This window comes from Mus musculus, chromosome 6 (genome assembly GCF_000001635.26).
Source record: "Mus musculus strain C57BL/6J chromosome 6, GRCm38.p6 C57BL/6J".
Classification (NCBI taxonomy): domain Eukaryota; kingdom Metazoa; phylum Chordata; class Mammalia; order Rodentia; family Muridae; genus Mus; species Mus musculus.
The window spans coordinates 110,018,480-110,036,108 of NC_000072.6; positions in this window are offsets into that span (position 1 = coordinate 110,018,480).

A 17,629-nucleotide genomic window follows, 5' to 3' on the forward strand; every position below is an offset into this window, starting at 1 on the left:
AGACAAGTCATTAGTTCCCTTTGCAGGGCCATACACTGTAATCTTGCAAATTATACAGATGAGATCAAAGTGGGTAAATTCCCAACTGTCTCCTAAATGTCTTTTGTTTTTCCTCAGTTACTCCTCAGGAACAAAACACCTCCTAGCACTGTAAGTGTTTTATCAATTATTAGTCGATCTCAGGTGAATGAGTATTCACAACCACCCTAGGAAAGTTCACAATTATGCAAATTTCATACATTCAGTTAAGTAACAGGCAGCTGGAGGAGAGGTAAAAGTACTGGAAGATGGCTCTTCCAAATTTCAAGTCCCATTCTCCATATTCATTCTGCCCTCCCATTACTCCTTTGTGCATAGCAGGGGAGATGGTGAACTGAATAATTAAACCTGCAAATGATGACTAAGTTTCTGTTAAGTCTGAAAATGATGCTAATTTCCTGCTTAATTCTGATAAATCTCCTGTGACCTCTGAACTCTCCTCTCTCTGTGACAATCCTCCCTTTCTTAGCAGCTCAATAGTTCAATACTGGACACAGTTATAGAAATCCCTTTGATTGACACTTGCTGGACATTTCTGTCTTCTTTTAGGCTTTGTCTCATTTATGGAATATTTTTGGTTTTGGTGCCTTCTTGTTGCCATTATTAGCACTGAAAAAAAAAAACAAATCAAAAACATGACTCACCAGCAAAATTAACACAACTTATAATGTAAGCAACACTATTTTTGAGATTTAGTTCAGCCTCTATCAAAAGGTAAAAACTTAGAAATTCATTGAGATGTATAAACTTGGACTGCATCAAGCTTGGTGTGAGATGTTTGCTTGACTTTTAAGGCCTAAATCGATGTGTCTTCTTGCATTTTCCTTTCTCCCTTATCTCTCCTTTCCCTCTCTTTCTCTCCCCCCCTCTCCCTCCTTCTCTCATTCTCTCCTTCCTTCCTCCCTCATTTTCCCCTTACTCTCACCCTTTGTCTTTCCCTACCATTCTTTCTTCCTTGGATTCTTTCTCCTTTTCTCTATATCTCTACTCTTTCTATATATTTTCTTCTCCCTTCCCCCTCTTTTCTTTTCCCTTTTCTTTCACTTATTCATAAATGAATGAATTTTGGTAAAAATGACTGAATACTTTAAATGTCCCTGGCAGTGTACTAATCTCTATAAATGAAAGGAGAAAACAATGCCTCATCTTCATAGGATATGATACAGGAGACAGTCATGCTCCCCAATCATAGTACATTAAATGTCCTGTTGGGACATCCCTGTGTAAATATTTATTGAGACATAGCTGCACAAAGATACAAAAGAAGAACAAATTCATGTTTAATGTGTATGATATTAAGTAGACTATAAATATCATATTTTAAAGCCCAAGTAAGTTATAAAAACAAGAAGAATTATACATATGCATATAGATATACACAGAAAGAGAGTTTTCCTTTATTAGGAATAATGCTTTATATCAGTTTGCCCTCATGAAATCACGTTTCTTAATTTCTCTCCCCTCTTTTTAAATAAAAATATAGGAAACAATTACCTATGAGTCACTTAGAAACCTGTCTTAGGGCAAATGTCCTGTGAATTGTAGAAACAGTTATGACCAGCTCTACTAACACTGGCTTGTAGAAAATAAAATATGCCTGATTATCTTCATGATTTCAATCCTTGCGGTCTCCAGGGTTAGTGAGGTGCAGAATCAAAAGAGCAGCTTTACTTCATTTCTTCCTTGACCTCATGTGTGAGTTGAAAGAACTAATTGACCTGAGGTGGAAATCTGAGAGTCAGGTAATAGGAACTAGGTCTGACAGGCATGGAGGAACTGAGACAGTCTCTGCTTAGACAATCAGGGAAGACTTTTGTGGTTTTGGCAGTGCCCTGTCCTCAGTGGGATAGAAAGACTCCACAGGAAACATCTGTGTAGCAACAAAACCAAGGCTGCTTAGGACTGAAGAGTTACCAAAAACCTGCTTAGTTTTGATCTCCCCCTGTTGAGATATAGAAGAATAACCTGCTCATCCAAGGCCAACTGGAGACTCTGCAATTTAAGAAGAGAATAAAATTTTATACAGATACATTGAACTTCCAACAGAGATAAGTTTATTATATGGAGAATTGCAATTATTGAAATTATTAGCATAATGTGGCAAAACCAATTTGCTGAACAGTTCAAACAAATTAGCAAGATTTGGGGCCAACTTCACAATTTATTCCTCTGTGTCAATTTGATAATGGTGACTGGTTACTACTTCCATTACAGGCAGTCGCTGGCCTGGGAGGAGGTGAAGTAGGTGATAACATTTTCTAACTTGATATTTTATAAGGGACAAATTACATTTCTTTTCACATAAATTGGTCCTCTGAAAGCCTGGCATGTATCATATAGTTAAGGTCTGAAAAGGGCCTAAGGAATCGAGAACACCTAATCAACCAATTATAATCTATGGCAATTACTTTTCAATGTAAATTCCTATGTAAGTGTCTCTGAGTATAGATACGATTTCTGCCGTTAGCCCTTGTAATGTGCAGTAATGAGATGAAATACACTGTGCATATTTTGCTTTCTGACTGGCATTATTTGATTTTTCTCATTTCTCTCTCTTACCACTTTAGGGCATTCTGTTTGAAGATGGATGAAAATGCACAGTGCCAAAGGGTTCGGAAAGAGAGTTGTAATATTCAGAAAGGAATCTGAAGAAACCATCATTCATCATAAACCCAAAATGCCCTCTGTGGTTGGGTTTGCTAGATTTACAAAGACCAAGAGCAAGTATACACACACACACACACACACACACACACACACACACACACACACACACACACATATCAAAACAAAAACTTTACTTTCTTTTGAGGGTACTTTGTGCAGTGTATCTTTTGGTTAGTTTCAGTTTCAACATGATACATCCTAAAGATATCTGATGGTGTCACAACTAAAACATCACCTTAATTAGACTGGCCTATGGGCCTGTCTATAGGGTATTTTCTTGATTGCTGATAGATGCAGGCATTTCTAGCTGACTTTGGGAATTGTTAACCTCAAGCAGGTTGATAAGGGCTGTAAAGGAAAGCTAACTGAGCAGCAGGTAATCAGAGTTCTCTACTTCAGATCCTATGTGAGCTTTTATCATGATGTCTCTCATTGATGAACTATATAACCTACAAGTGTAAAGCAAATCAAATCTTTACATCCAAAGTTATTTTTCGACATGGTGTTTATTACACTAACAGAAAGCTCGTTGGAAAAGGGACTCAGAAGGCTTTTCTGATGGATCCATTGTGCATACAAGGGAACTATTAAAACAGAAATGACTTGGCTAAGACACCTTTAAGGAGGTGGCATGACCCATCTAATCCTAATCCAAGTGTGATTCTAGTTCAGATGAGGATTTATTGTAGACACAGGGTGTGATTCCCCTAAACATCATATATTTGAATTTCTAAATCTAAAAGTGATGGTATATGGAGGGAGATCTGAAGGAGGGAACTAAGCACCAAGGATCATTCCCCAAGAACGGTAGAGTGCTCTTATCCCAAAGACCTGGCATCTCGTTCAATAGCATCACACAAGATCACCATAAGAATTTAGCAGTCTGAAACTTTATTCACCTTAGAAGAAAAACAAGATCTGCTCTATGGCTTGTGGTCCATAGAGCACTGTGTTTAATTAAGCCATAGAAAAATTACTGTATGTCTCCTTAAAAGCAGGCGTTCCCTTGGTTCAATCTTGGAGCCTTGCTGCAGTTAATGAGGCAGCTCAGAAACCATGAAACAAATCGAAAGGAATAAATATTTAACATGAAATTATAATACCATAGTAAGATTATTTGTGCTAGAGAAAATCCTGCTTCTCTAGCATCCTAAAATTTATTTGTATACTACAAGTGCTTTATTACACCTCCATCTTCGTATTATTGAACAATTCCTTCTCTAGTCTCTGTTTTTACACTTTTAATCTTGACTTAACTTTTCCCCCCATTCTTCATAAAAATTTACCGGGACTTCTCTCCATTTCAATTACCTATCTGGTCTAGTTGCCCACCCAATAATCACACCTTTGCACCAGCAGAGGCAAAAAATGTCCCTAGGAAAATTCATTTTTGAGTGATGGGGAAGGGAAAGTCAATGACTCCTCACTGCACAAGGTTTTCTCTTATGAAAATATGTATTAGTCGTGGCAGTTTCCTTCAACTGCTATTACCATACCACTTAGGCACAATGGCTTGCAAAAAAAAAAAAAAAACCACAAAAAACATATTTACTTCTCAAAGTTCTGGAGGACAGAAGGTCCAGAATCAGGTTGGAAATGTGGCCAAATTTTAGTTTTATTAAAGCAACTCTGTTCTTTCCCTTGCCATGACTCATTGCTGGTTTTATGCTGCATGGACAAATGTGAGTACTGGTAGCAGTTGATGCTTTACTTGCTGTGACACTGTGGTAGAGTTAAAAGATGTTTTAATAGACAAAGTTGGATATATAAATGTTCTGTCACTGTTCTCATAGCCAAATAATTGTCATTATGAGAAATCCTTGCCTAGATATCGCATGGGCCTACATTTGAGCATCCATTATGATGAAATTTGTGGGCTTTTGACATTTCTTAAAAGAAAATATAGAGATAGGGGAGTGTAGCAGAAGTTTCCCCTAAATGATTAAATAATGAAGACAACAAGAAGCCACTGACTGGTCAAGGAGAAGGCTGGCCTTTAGGAAGTGAGAGAAAGAGGGAAGACAGCAGCATGGCACTTCCTTTTGGACAGCAAGATCAGAGTGGAGAAGATGTAGACTAGGGACTGATAGTTCTGGTGGCAGAATCCACCAAGATCCACCACTAGAATATTTCTAGCATAGAATAATTAGTGAATTTAGGATGATAGATTTCCTGCCCAGCAATTGTGTAATCTGATGGTTCTAAACTAAGACTGTCTGGTGTTTTCCATTTCAAAGCAATTCAAGTGAGTTCCAGGGAAAGGTCACCTCCACAGAGCACGGGCTGGCAAGAGTGTGCCCCAACTAGCCCTGTAAATTTGGGATTGCTGAGTAGGATTAGCAGCATCCAGCCACAACAGGGTAGAGGGGCTGGAGAGTGGTGGGGGGAGGTTAGATGACTAGGAATGTGAGAGGATTCCATGGCCAGGAGAAGTTGGGCAGAGGCCACATGGGGTTAGCTGGACTTAGCATGGAAGGTGGGGAGACCACCAGAGCCTGAGAGTAGCTGGCTATAATATGGGTTGATTTGTATTTATTACATGCAACAGAGGAAGGCCATTGAACCCTTTCGCTACATTTCAACCACTCCCTCTGGCCACCTTCATGTAACATGGTACTTATTATGCATATCTTTAAGTTCTAGGAGAGGTACTAGAAAAACTACTGGGTAAGATTGTGGAAGGGATTCAGTATCTAGTTATATAGGCAATCCAGCATCCTTTTTCTTTGAAGAGATTCCAGTGCAGCTACTTTTAGTTCACCCATACTCCTGTCAGTATCCTCCATACCTCTATGGTCCATAATTATGCCCAATAAACTCATTGAAATTTCCCCAGGGTCTACTGTAGTTGAATTATACTTTGATTTTTGTTAGAACCTTAGGAGTAAGGGTAGGTGTTCTTTAAATATAGTCTATAAAGTAAAAATTTTTATTACAAGCCTGATGAATAAAAACTCAGAATTTTTTTCAGAAGATAAGTATAATTTCCATACATTTTAATCTTTCATTTATTTATACTTATCTTATTCTGTTCTTGGAGCTTGGCTCTGATACTATTACATCTGTTATTTGTGCAGAAATCAAGAATAGATGAACATGACATTTATACACAAGAAGTGAGCCCCATTCACTTATACTAGAAGTGATATAATAATAATAATAATAATAATAATAAATTCTAAAATACCAACTATATGTTTACCAGATTTGATACACTCAAATGTAATGAAAAAATAATTTTTAAAAATAGTATAAGGCACAATGATTATGCATCACACACACACACAGACACACACAGACACACACAGACACACACACACACACACACACACACACACACACACATATATATATATATATATATATATATATATATATATATATATATATTCCTAGAAAAAGTCATTAATATGTTACAGTGACATAGTGAAAAAGAACATGTGCTTAAAGCAAGGAGTACATCACCTTTTCTTTCTGCAAGCCCCGAAAGTATTCATTGCCTTTTTTGTAATGTTTCTTTATTGTACAATGTTTCTCTCACATGCATCCCATCCATGTATTTTCATTAGATTATGAGAAGCTCAAGAATTTAAAATAGCTTAATTTTCCTCAACAACAAAGAACAACTGACAATAGTGTTGTTTTTGATGGTCTATGGCTATTTGGGGCAGTGTGCCATCTCTCCTTGTTTTTTAAGTTCTATCATCATCATAATAATGGTACAGGGAGTTGTGCCTGCTCACATCTGAGGCATACAGCCCAGTCACAAGCTTTGTTTTAATGGTAACCTCTTGCCCAGTGGGGAACTCTGTTGATACAGTCAAATCTCTTTCTTAGCCTTTTCCAGCTGCATGCAGCTTAGAGCTGAAATCTCAGGAGACTAGGATGGAAGCAATGGGGAGATAATGAAGCCTACAGAGCCCTTGCAAAGAAACACAGGGCTGCCTTTTGCTACCTTTCTTTAAGCTGCACAAACAGATTGGTGCAAAATTCCTAAGATTCAGTGCTTCAGAAAATCAAGATGCTGGAGGTTTTCAGGAACATGTGAAGCCAGCATGTACATAGAATTTCTTCTATAAAAGTCTCTATGTATATAGTAAACAGTCCCCCAAAGGGCACAGTCTCCGAGTGTGTTTTATGACTGAAACACTGATGTGAACTAAACCCCTAAAATGGAACTTGTATTTTAATAAGAAATCTGGTCACTGAGGAGACTGGGCAGCAGTTCTGATTTTGACAGCAGGAAGACAAGATTAGGAGAGACTGTGGAAGCCAGTAGCTAAATTGAGGAAATAGGGAGAAACAGAAAACAGGGGATGGATAGGTGATGTATGCAATATCTTGATAAACTGCACAATAAGACACACTTGGATATGGTAGGAAACCTAGTTTTAAAGGTTAGAGGAGACAAATAGTCCCCCATTGCACGGCTGAAAGCTTGCTGTAGGCTTATCAATGAGGTGGTGGTTGTTCTGTACTTAGTACCATTATTGCCTTCTTTTATCATAAATGACAATAGCACCCAAAACAACAACTTGGAACATCCACAAATATCTTAAGACAGTGTCACATTTTCCTAAAGGGAGGGAAACATTTTTCTTATGTTGGATATGTATAAAATACATTAGCAGATGGCATGGTTTCAAACCAATCATATCTGAGAACCGGAGATTATCCTAGGAAAGTGTTCAAATTCCTTAATTAAGCCACTTAACTTTCTGAAATATGGTATATATTATATAAAAGGGTTAATATATGTCTCATATTTTTAACAACCTACTTAAAGCATTTTTAGCAAGACTTCTGTTTTATATAGTCAGGATTTATCCCTCCCTCCCTCCTTCCTCTCTCTTTTCTTCCTCTCTTGCCCATCAGTCTTTTTATTATTTTGATCTGTAGTATTTAAATGTTCTATTTTTTGCTTTAGAAGATTTGCCCTGCGGTGGTTCACCCACTGATTCTTGTCATGAGTTCGTGTGGAGCTTAGAATGTTTACTCACACTCAAAATACAATGAGAAGGCTAGGTTTCATGTATTTTATAAACGTGTGATAGTTTACCAAAATGTACTACATATTTAACAGAAAACTAGAAGATCAGCACCTGGGAACTTCCAAACTCAAATGACTTAGGAAATGGAAGTGCTAACTACCCAAAAATAATCGGTACTTATGGTATTAGATTAAATTAGATTAGATTAGATTATTACACTGGATGCATAATATGTATAATTATGTATGAGAGAATACACATCAAATTCCCACAAAAATACAATAACTAGAAAATTATAAAAATTCCTCCCCTCTGTTCACTTGAGTAATACTTCTTTGGTATGTTCCTAAAAGTCTTCAACTGCCCAATTTAATATTCTATTTAATATTAACTAATTGCACAGATCATTCTCTTTCATACATTACTGAGGAAAGAAAATGCATATGCGTATGGCTTTGATTCAAATTAACAGCCTCACTAATAACAACAGTGAATGCTCACTGTATTAATTGAGAAGACTCCTTTTCACATAGGAATTCTTTATCTGAAAATGTTTTTAGGAACATGTGCTCCTTGTCCTCATTTTCCAGTTTTACAGTTCGCAAGCTGAGCTTAGCTGAAACGATTATTTCGGAAGGTTTACCTAAAGAGGCTGAGGCCAGTTATGTAAGCAGGGCTCCTGAGTACTGAAGCTTGGCCTATAAGCCACCTGACTGTCTGGTCCTGTCTGGTCAGCTCCCTGAAAGAGATAAAATGAGCAGAACTGTACTTAGCATCATAAGATGTGAAACAAGGGCTTCTTTGCTGACCCCCCTCAGACACATCTGCACTGGCCTTACAGAATGGCTGGAGTAGCATTTCAGAAGTGAACATAAAGATAGATTTATGTTTTTTCTAGATTATTTTTTAAATTCTTCTCTCATACATTCTCTCCTCCCTTTCATTCTAGATCCCACACACCCAGACACACACACACACACACACACACATGCCTCACTTCTCCTCCATATCAACTCTTCCTGTGTCCCTTCAGACAGACCTGGAAGGAATAGCCATGATCATGGTGTAACAAATCACAAGAAGACTAGATACCAATCCTCATTTCAAGATTGTAGGGGACAACTCCGTAGGAAGAAAAGTGTGCAAGAACAGGCAAAAGGGTCAAGGAAACAGCTAATCCCACTGTTGGGAGTTCCACACCAAGCAGTCCTTGCAAGTATTTTCTACTAGATTTTTAAAAATTATTTTTGGGGGGATTCTCTCTCTCTCTCTCTCTCTCTCTCTCTCTCTCTCTCTCTCTCTGCATCGTTTGTGAATAGTTTTAAATGTTTTTGTTTGTTCGTTTATAATGAACCAAACTGTCAAGGTAGTTTCTTTTGGGATCATGGATAAAGTGATTTTGTTTGAACACTTGGGTTTAGTATAGGAGTGGCCTTGATGATATGTGCAAGATAACTCTCCTCCAAAAAACTTGGGAAAGAACAGAGTCTCTTTGTCCTCCATCTTCCTCCCATGTACAGATGTCCTAACCCAGTTGGAAGGCCTTATTTTTGCTGCTTTACCTCTTTCTCAATCATATTTAATTAATTAATTAATTAATTTGTGTGTGCATGTGTTTGTGTGCTCACGTTGAGTGTGCACACATGTGTACATTGTCATTGCGTGAGTATGTAAGCCAGAAGAAAACATATAGGAGTTGTTTCTGTCCTTCAGCTATGTGGGTGGCTGGGGGCAAAGTCAGATGATTGGGCTTGGCATCAGATGTCTTTGCTCACTGAGCCCTCGGTCTATTTTCCTTACTCTTCAGAGCACTTCTCCCAAGCCCTTTCCAAAGCTCTTCTATATTTTGACATTTAATAATTTTGAAACTATTGAAATGACAAACTTATATATAAAATATTTGGAGAATACTTGTTTTGGTTTAGGTGTATGTACATATATACCTGAGTGTATATATGTCCACTGTATTCAGCCAGGATCTTCTTTTTTATTGTAATAAAGTTTATTTATTTTTTTAATTGGGTATTTATTTCATTTACATTTCCAATGCTATCCCAAAGGTCCCCCACATGCTCCCCCATCCACTCCCCTACCCACTCACTCCCACTTCTTGGCCCTGGCATTCCCCTGTACTGAGGCATATAAAGTTTGCACGACCAATGGGCCTCTCTTTCCACTGATGGCTGACTAGGCCATCTTCTGATTCATATGCAGCTAGGGACATGAGCTCCTGGTGGGTATTGGTTGGTTCATATTGTTGTTCCACCTATAGGATTGCACATCCCTTCAGCTTCTTGGGTACTTTCTCTAGAAAATGGAAAATGCAAAACTCAAAACATCCAGGAAATCCAGGTCACAATGAGAATACATCCAGGATCTTTTGAGGTTCAGAAGGCTTTAGATTCTTTGGAAATGGAGTTATACATGATTGTAAGGTGCTACATGAATTACTATGAACCAATTCTGTTCCTGTGTGAGAAGGATAATTATTTTAACTGCTGAGCTGCCTCTGTACTCCCTAGAATAAATATATTTTTATATCAAAAAATAGAGCCATGAAATAAAAAAATGAAACACAGAATAGAAGACCACACTTGTTATCTTATCAAGGGATATCAAATAACACTGCCACATTGCTGGTTAAGTCTTCTAGCAGGTATGGTTTCTTCCTTAACTTGTCAAGAAGCAATGGTGCTTGGTAAACCCATGGAGAGTGTTTGTTTCAGACACTAGCATGTGAGTGCATTTGTGTATGAAATTAGATTATAAAAATAGCTTGATGTTGATAAATGTTTTCTGATTTCTACATCTTGTGAAAGAGGAAATGAAGCAAATGGTAGGAGAATAAAAAAAAAAGAAGCAAAAGTAAAAAGAAAGAAAGAAAAAGAAAAATAGAAAAAGCAGATTCCCAGTCGTAGGAAAGGAATACCAGTGTCCACTGGGGAGGTAACAATGCTGTCCCCTTAGTACAGCTCTCAGCCTTGGTCAGAGAAGCCTCTGTTAAAAATGGGTGATGGCTAATGCAGAGACACATAACCGATTAAAGGACTAAGAATAATGTGCTCAGACTTCAGCCTCTTCTACCATAGAATTCAGCACAAATGAGGGTGAGGAAGACGAGGCGCCGGAGGATGAGGAGAAGCTCTGTGCAGTGAAGCATCCTCACCCACGTTCATGCCAGCAGCTCTCACTAGACTCAGTTGGCCACAGAATATCGAACAACTACAACAGCAATAACGATGCGAAAAGATGGTTTGGATTGGTTGGGAATGTGAAGGGACTTGGAATGGGAGCAGAGCAAACAATGCTAACACTGAATAAAGCTGCCCGAAATATATGTTTAAAATTGTCAAGGAATATTTTAATAGTCACACAAAAAAATAAACAGGCTGCAAAATGAATCTACCACCTGTTTTCACTGTCACTCACTGAAATTATTTATTTTTCTATTCCATCTTTCTGTTTTTGCTTCCCCTTAATTTTGGTCCTTTTGGTTTTCTTAAAATTTCTTCTCTTGTCTTCTGCTTTTCTTTATAATACTACTCCTATTTTTCAATGCATTTCTCCTTCCCTTTTCATTTTCATTGTGAGAAATCCTTTGGACAGAGAAAAAAAAAAAAACACAGGGAATGGCAGAAACGAGCACCCTTGGGCTCATAGATTCCTGCCGGGATTTCTTGCACTGCTTAGAATGTACATTCCTATTTGAATGTGACTAAAAGGGGGCTTATATTTTGATAGGATTTTTACACATTTTAAAAAAGAAAATTATTTTCCTATTGAATTACTTCTCTTAGTAAGGCAGGACCTTACTATAAAACTCTGAGTGTTGTTAAACTTACTATGTGTCTCAGGGTGGCTTCAAGTTAGTAGCCATCTTCCTGCTCAGCCTCTAAATTTGTGGGATTATAGGCATGTACCACTATGCCATCCTTTTAAAATCCTTTTTCTATCACTCAGAGAAGGGCTCTCCAGAGTTGGAATGTCATGTTCTTGTCTATAGCTAATGCATTATTTCCAGAGAACAGACATATAATTAATAATAGATGGCATGCCCTGTACAATATTATACAATTTTCTTTTGTAAAAACTTCCATAAAATATAGCTATACAATTCAGATTGGCACACGTCGATTCTGATTTTAGTATTTTATTTTTTCCTCTTTATTCTTCCGATGTGTGGGCAGGTAGGGTTAGCCTTTTCTCTTGAATAAATCATAACAATTCTACTATAATGCACTATTGCAAATGCTGTTATAAGCATGCATATAAGACAAGAATCTTCATGTATTCTTCTTATCTATTTTCAGATATATTTTTTTGTGACACCAAAAGCAAAAGGGGAAAATAAGTTTTACAAGATGTTCACTGTGGAGTTTATTTTGTATGATACAACCTGCATGATTATTATTCTGACAATTTATCCTTAATGGTTGCTAATCTAATGAGAGGAATGTTAAGTTTTAAATTTCTCTATTTCTCTGATTACTGTTGAGATTAATACTCTTTGTATATTCATTATCTGAACAGAGTGCTTCATCTCAGAAATGCTTATTCAGTGTTTGTTTACTTTGTGTTGTATGATTAGCCTTTAAAAAAAAATGAATCTTGAGACCAGTAAGATTGATAGGATATTTTGTATGGCATCTAAGTATCTTTTCCCAAGCTGCTGCTTGTTGTTTGGCAATTAACACACACACACACACACACACACACACACACACACACACACACGTGCATACACACACACAGACACTCACACACACGGACATGGACACTCACACACACGGATATACACCCTCACATGCACAGAAGCATATACACATGACACATGAAAGCATACAGACACACAGTAAAATCTATTAACTTTCTCTTTTCATTTAGACTCTTTGAGGCACTTTAGAAAATCTCTCCAGAATGGTATATCCGGATGTTTTTATACTAAATAATGTAAAGGATTTTAAAAACAGTCTCATGTGTAATCTGCCTAGGATTAACCTCTGTTCTTGCCCCTTTACCATCTTCTGCTCGATCTTTGGAACCATGCTTCTGCTGATTTATTTCAATCCTTCTTTCTCCAGAGTAGTCAACCTTCCCACCAGTCTATGAGAATGTTAGTGAAGGTATGAAGAAATGACTCAGCAGTTAAGAATAATTGCTGTTCTTACAGTGGATGTAGATTTGGTTCCCCGTATCCACATGGTACCTCAAAACCATCCTTCAATTCCAGGGGATCCAGGGCTTTCTTCCTGCCTGTGTAGGCATCAAACAGCCATATGGTGTACACACATATATGAATACATAAGGCCATATCCAAAAAGCTTAAAAACAATTAATTTTAAAAAGAAGATATTTTTAATCACCTTTTTTTTCTGTTTATATAGATTTTTGATTTTCTAAAATCAGGCATGTGACTGTCCCTTCCAATAGTTGCGTGGTTTTCCTTTTATTCACAGTGCCAGTTGCTTCCTGACAGTCCTAGGCTCGACCATCTTCTACAGACAAGATATCAGAAAGCTAGAGCATTCATGAGAAGTTAATATTGTAGCAATTTCTCCTTGCTTTTGCAATAATAGATAAGAATAGCTTAGATTCAACCCTTTCATGAACAAGTGATCTAATGAATAAAGGTGCATTCATTACCTTCTCACCAAGTACCAGGAACTTCAATATGACTTTCGTAAATTGATTTTATAGCAATCCCCTCAAAAACCCATCAGGATTCCCCTTGCTTGAGGTATGTTTCCAGCCTGGTTTGCCATAAACTGAAGGTTACCCTTCTCCTTTTTGTTTCTCTCAAGAAAGCAAATGTGTGAATAAGAAAGGCAGAAAATGCAGTAGATAGCATTGAAAGTAAGTGACAAAGGAGAGACACATTTTATTTCCATGGAAAATTTTGACACTTACGACAATGCACACCACTTAAATTCTAACTTCAGAGGAAACTAATTTCCACCAATTATCCAAAACTATGTATTTCAGAAGCTGATTTTAAAATGCAACATGTCACACAAATGGTTCTAATATTTAGAAGGTGGCTAATAGACATAAATTTGTGATGAATCAGAAAACCAGTAAGACATACTCACCAAATTCCTGTGCCTTATTCTTTGAAGAAATGGTCTGTGCCATTCTCACATGTGGACATTGCCTCCTCACCTCCAGCAATTGTCACTGTGGTATAGTGCTGAGGACTACTACACATGAGACAACTGTGTGCTTTAGTGTGTTCTGTTCCATTCTCCCTCCTCTGCCTCAGACAACTGTGTCCACTCATCTTAAGCCATCATATCATGTCAACCCATGGATTTGTGATGTTTGTCATATGCCACTGGCTGATTTGGATTTCAAAATCCATTCAATTATTGTTTAGGACTAAATACATCCCTACAGTTGCAGATTCCTAGAGTAAAAAGTTTTCTCTAGTTAAGGCAATTTCAGAGAAATAAGCAGTCTATGACTTGGCAATCCTATCTCTTGTGGATAAAAAAAATATGTTGGCATTTCCTAAGTCAACCCTAAGAAACTTTTCTTTTAAATAAAGCACACTTTCTGTTCTTTCTGTTTGATAATTTCCAAAGTGCAAGCAATTAAACCCAAGTTGTTGTTTGATTTCCTAAATCACTACCAAGACTCAATGTCTATTCATAATGTATGCTGTATTTTACTAATCTATTCACAAAATTATGGTACATTTCATTTGAAGGGATGTTTTCAATTGTTTTCTCAAATGTATATTCTACAAACCTTTCACAGATGACCAATATTCTCTTACCTCACTTGATTTTAATTTTTTCTCCATATTATATTTTAAGATCATTCTTCAATTTCCACATGTTTGAATAATTTGGAGTAAAATGAGTTACTTTTGAAAATATATTTTAAGTGTTATGTACTTTCACAAATTTCAAAGACTTTTCCCTACCATGATCAATACAAAACAGGTCTCTTTTCTAATTTGTTTTCAATCAAATCTATACATTTATACTTTTGTCCTTCCAAGAAAGGATCTTTGTGTAAAGAATCTCATGGAATTGAACATGAGCCACTCATGCCTCAATTGAATTGTTTCCATCACCACTACATTTTGTACTGACTCGGTATAGTTTCCTTATATTTGAAAGTGTTAATGAAGACACATACCAGATAATAATGTAAATGTTGGACTTCCTTTCTGTATGTGGCCAGAGGTGACCTGTAAAGATGGGTTGCTACAGTTTTGATCCAGAAACCTCCACAAAATCATGCAAATCAGGAAGTTCCATCCTTCCTGTTCACTTTAAGAACACCCAAGAAACTGCCCCGGTCATCAAAGGATATGCATATCTGAAAAGCCACCAAGTATCTGAAAGATGTCACTTTAAAGAAGCAATGTGTGCCATTCTGGCAGTATAATGTTGGGGAATGTAGGTGTGCCCAGACCAAACAGTGGGGCTGGACACAGGGATGGTGGCCAAAAAAGAGTGCTGAACTTTTGCTGCACGTGCTTAAAAATGCAGAGAGTAACGCTGAACTTAAAGGTTTAGATGTAGATTCTCTAGTCTTTGAACACATACAGGTGAACAAGGCACCTAAGATGTGATGATAAACCTACAGAACTCATGGCTGGATTAACCATACATGAGCTGCCCCTGCCACACTGATATGATCCTCACTGAGAAGGAACAGATCATTCCAAAGCCAGGAGAGGGGAGTTGCACAGAAAAAAACGATATCCCAGAAGAAACTGAAGAAACAAATACTCATGGCACAGGAATAAATTCAGCATAACATAAATGCAGATAAAGTAGAGAGACACACACACACACAGAGAGAGAGAGAGAGAGAGAGAGAGAGAGAGAGAGAGAGAGAGAGAGAGAGGATTGATCATGTGATTTCCCAGCTTGGCACAGGTGCCTTTACCCACTGAACTATCTCCCTGGAACTGAGATAATGTTTCCTAAAAAGATTGCAGAATCGAAAGGTGCCCATTTCAAATGTTGAATGGCACAGAGAAAGAAACGTGGAAAAGCTAAATAAGATCAAGTGGTAAATTGTAGCTGTCGTCATGTCCACAGCTTTGTGGACAGAAGAAGCTATCTAGGAATGAATTGTGTTTTTGTGTAGTATTCAGTGATGAAACTCTGAGAAGCTGTGTTGAGTGGTTGACTTGTCCTTGATGAACAGTTTTGCTTTGATGTGACCAGAATATAGGCAGAACAGGGGAAATAGGAAATAGTGGGATATACCAGAAAATCTACTGAGCACCGTAAACCTACAAGTTGAAGATGCCTCTCTGAGCCCTTCATTGATTGTTATGTTGGAAAACAATTCAATTGATAGGTGTGTGTGTATAAGCCAGAGGCTGATGGTCTGTGTGTGTGTGTGTGTCAATGTGTGTGTATATGTGTGTGTGTGTGTGTGTAAGCCAGAGGCTGGTGATATCTGTGTATGTATGTATGTATGTATGTATGTATGTATGTATGTATGTATAAACCAGAGTGTGATGTTGTGGTGTGTATATGTTGTGTGTGTGTGTGTGTGTGTGTGTGTGTGTGTGTGTGTGTGTGTGTGTAATCCAGAGGCAGATGTTGGGAGTGTGTCCCTCAGTCACTCTCTATCTTAGTTTTTAAAATGATTTCTCACTGAATCTGTAGATCTCCTAGTTGGGAAAAGAGCAATTCCCATTACACAAAGGAAAATATGAATACAATGAAAGTGGTTTGGCAAGGTGAATTTTTGTTTGCATAAGAGTTTCCCTGCCCCCCCCCAGATCAAACAGTGTTAACAAATATACTCCCTCCTACCCTCAAAATGGTCTCTGTCTTCTTATGTCCACCTGGGTAGTGACAGTCCCACTGAGGGGAGCTCATCTTCACAGTCGGATGTAATTGGATAATTCTTACAGAAGGGAAAAGAAAGATTTAGAAAGCTTGGGTCATTGTCTGTCTAAATATCATTGAGAGAAAAAGAAAAGTTTCTCACAGTCATTTTTTATAGAATATCTGGGGTAGCCAACACTGCTAAAACTTCTCCTTGGTCTGCTTCCTCAGAAGAGGGACAGGAGGCACATGCTATTTTTATACCATGTTCAGGATGTCAAACCAGGTTCCTCAGGCTTGTACAGTATGCACTTTATCCACTGAGCTATCTCTACAGATACCAATTATCCACTGAGCTATCTCTACAGACACCAATAGACTTCTTTAAATTGTAAAAGTATGTTTTGGGTGATGGGGGTCTGAGTATATTTGTAAAGGCACTCTTAAAAAGTATCCTCAATAAAGGTTTGTCTGTTTAATTAATTAAATAGTTATTTAATTAGTTTACTTGCTTATTTTAGTATCTTTAAGTAGTATTATAGTAAAAATAAAGGCTGGTTAAAGAAAGAAATTAAAGAAGATCTCAGGAGATGGAAAGATCTCCCATGCTCATGGATTGGCAGGATCAACATTGTAAAAATGACTATCTTGCCAAAAGCAATCTACAGATTCAATGCAATACCCATCAAAATTCCAACTCAATTTTTCAACAAATTAGAAAGAGCAATCTGCAAATTCATCTGGAATAACAAAAAAACCTAGGATAGCAAAAACTCTCCTCAATGATAAAAGAACCTCTGGTGGGATCACCATGCCTGACCTAAAACTGTACTACAGAGCAATTGCGATAAAAACTGAATGGTACTTGTATAGCAACAGACAAGTAGACCAGTGGAATAGAATTAAAGACCCAGAAATAAACCCACACACCTATGGTCACTTGATCTTTGACAAGAGAGCTAAAACCATCCAATGGAAAAAAGACAGCATTTTCAACAAATGGTGCTGGCACAACTGGCAGTTAACAAGTTGAAGAATGCAAATTGATCCATTCCTATCCCCTTGTACTAAGGTCAAATCTAAGTTGATCAAGGAACTCCACATAAAACCAGAGACACTGAAATTATAAAG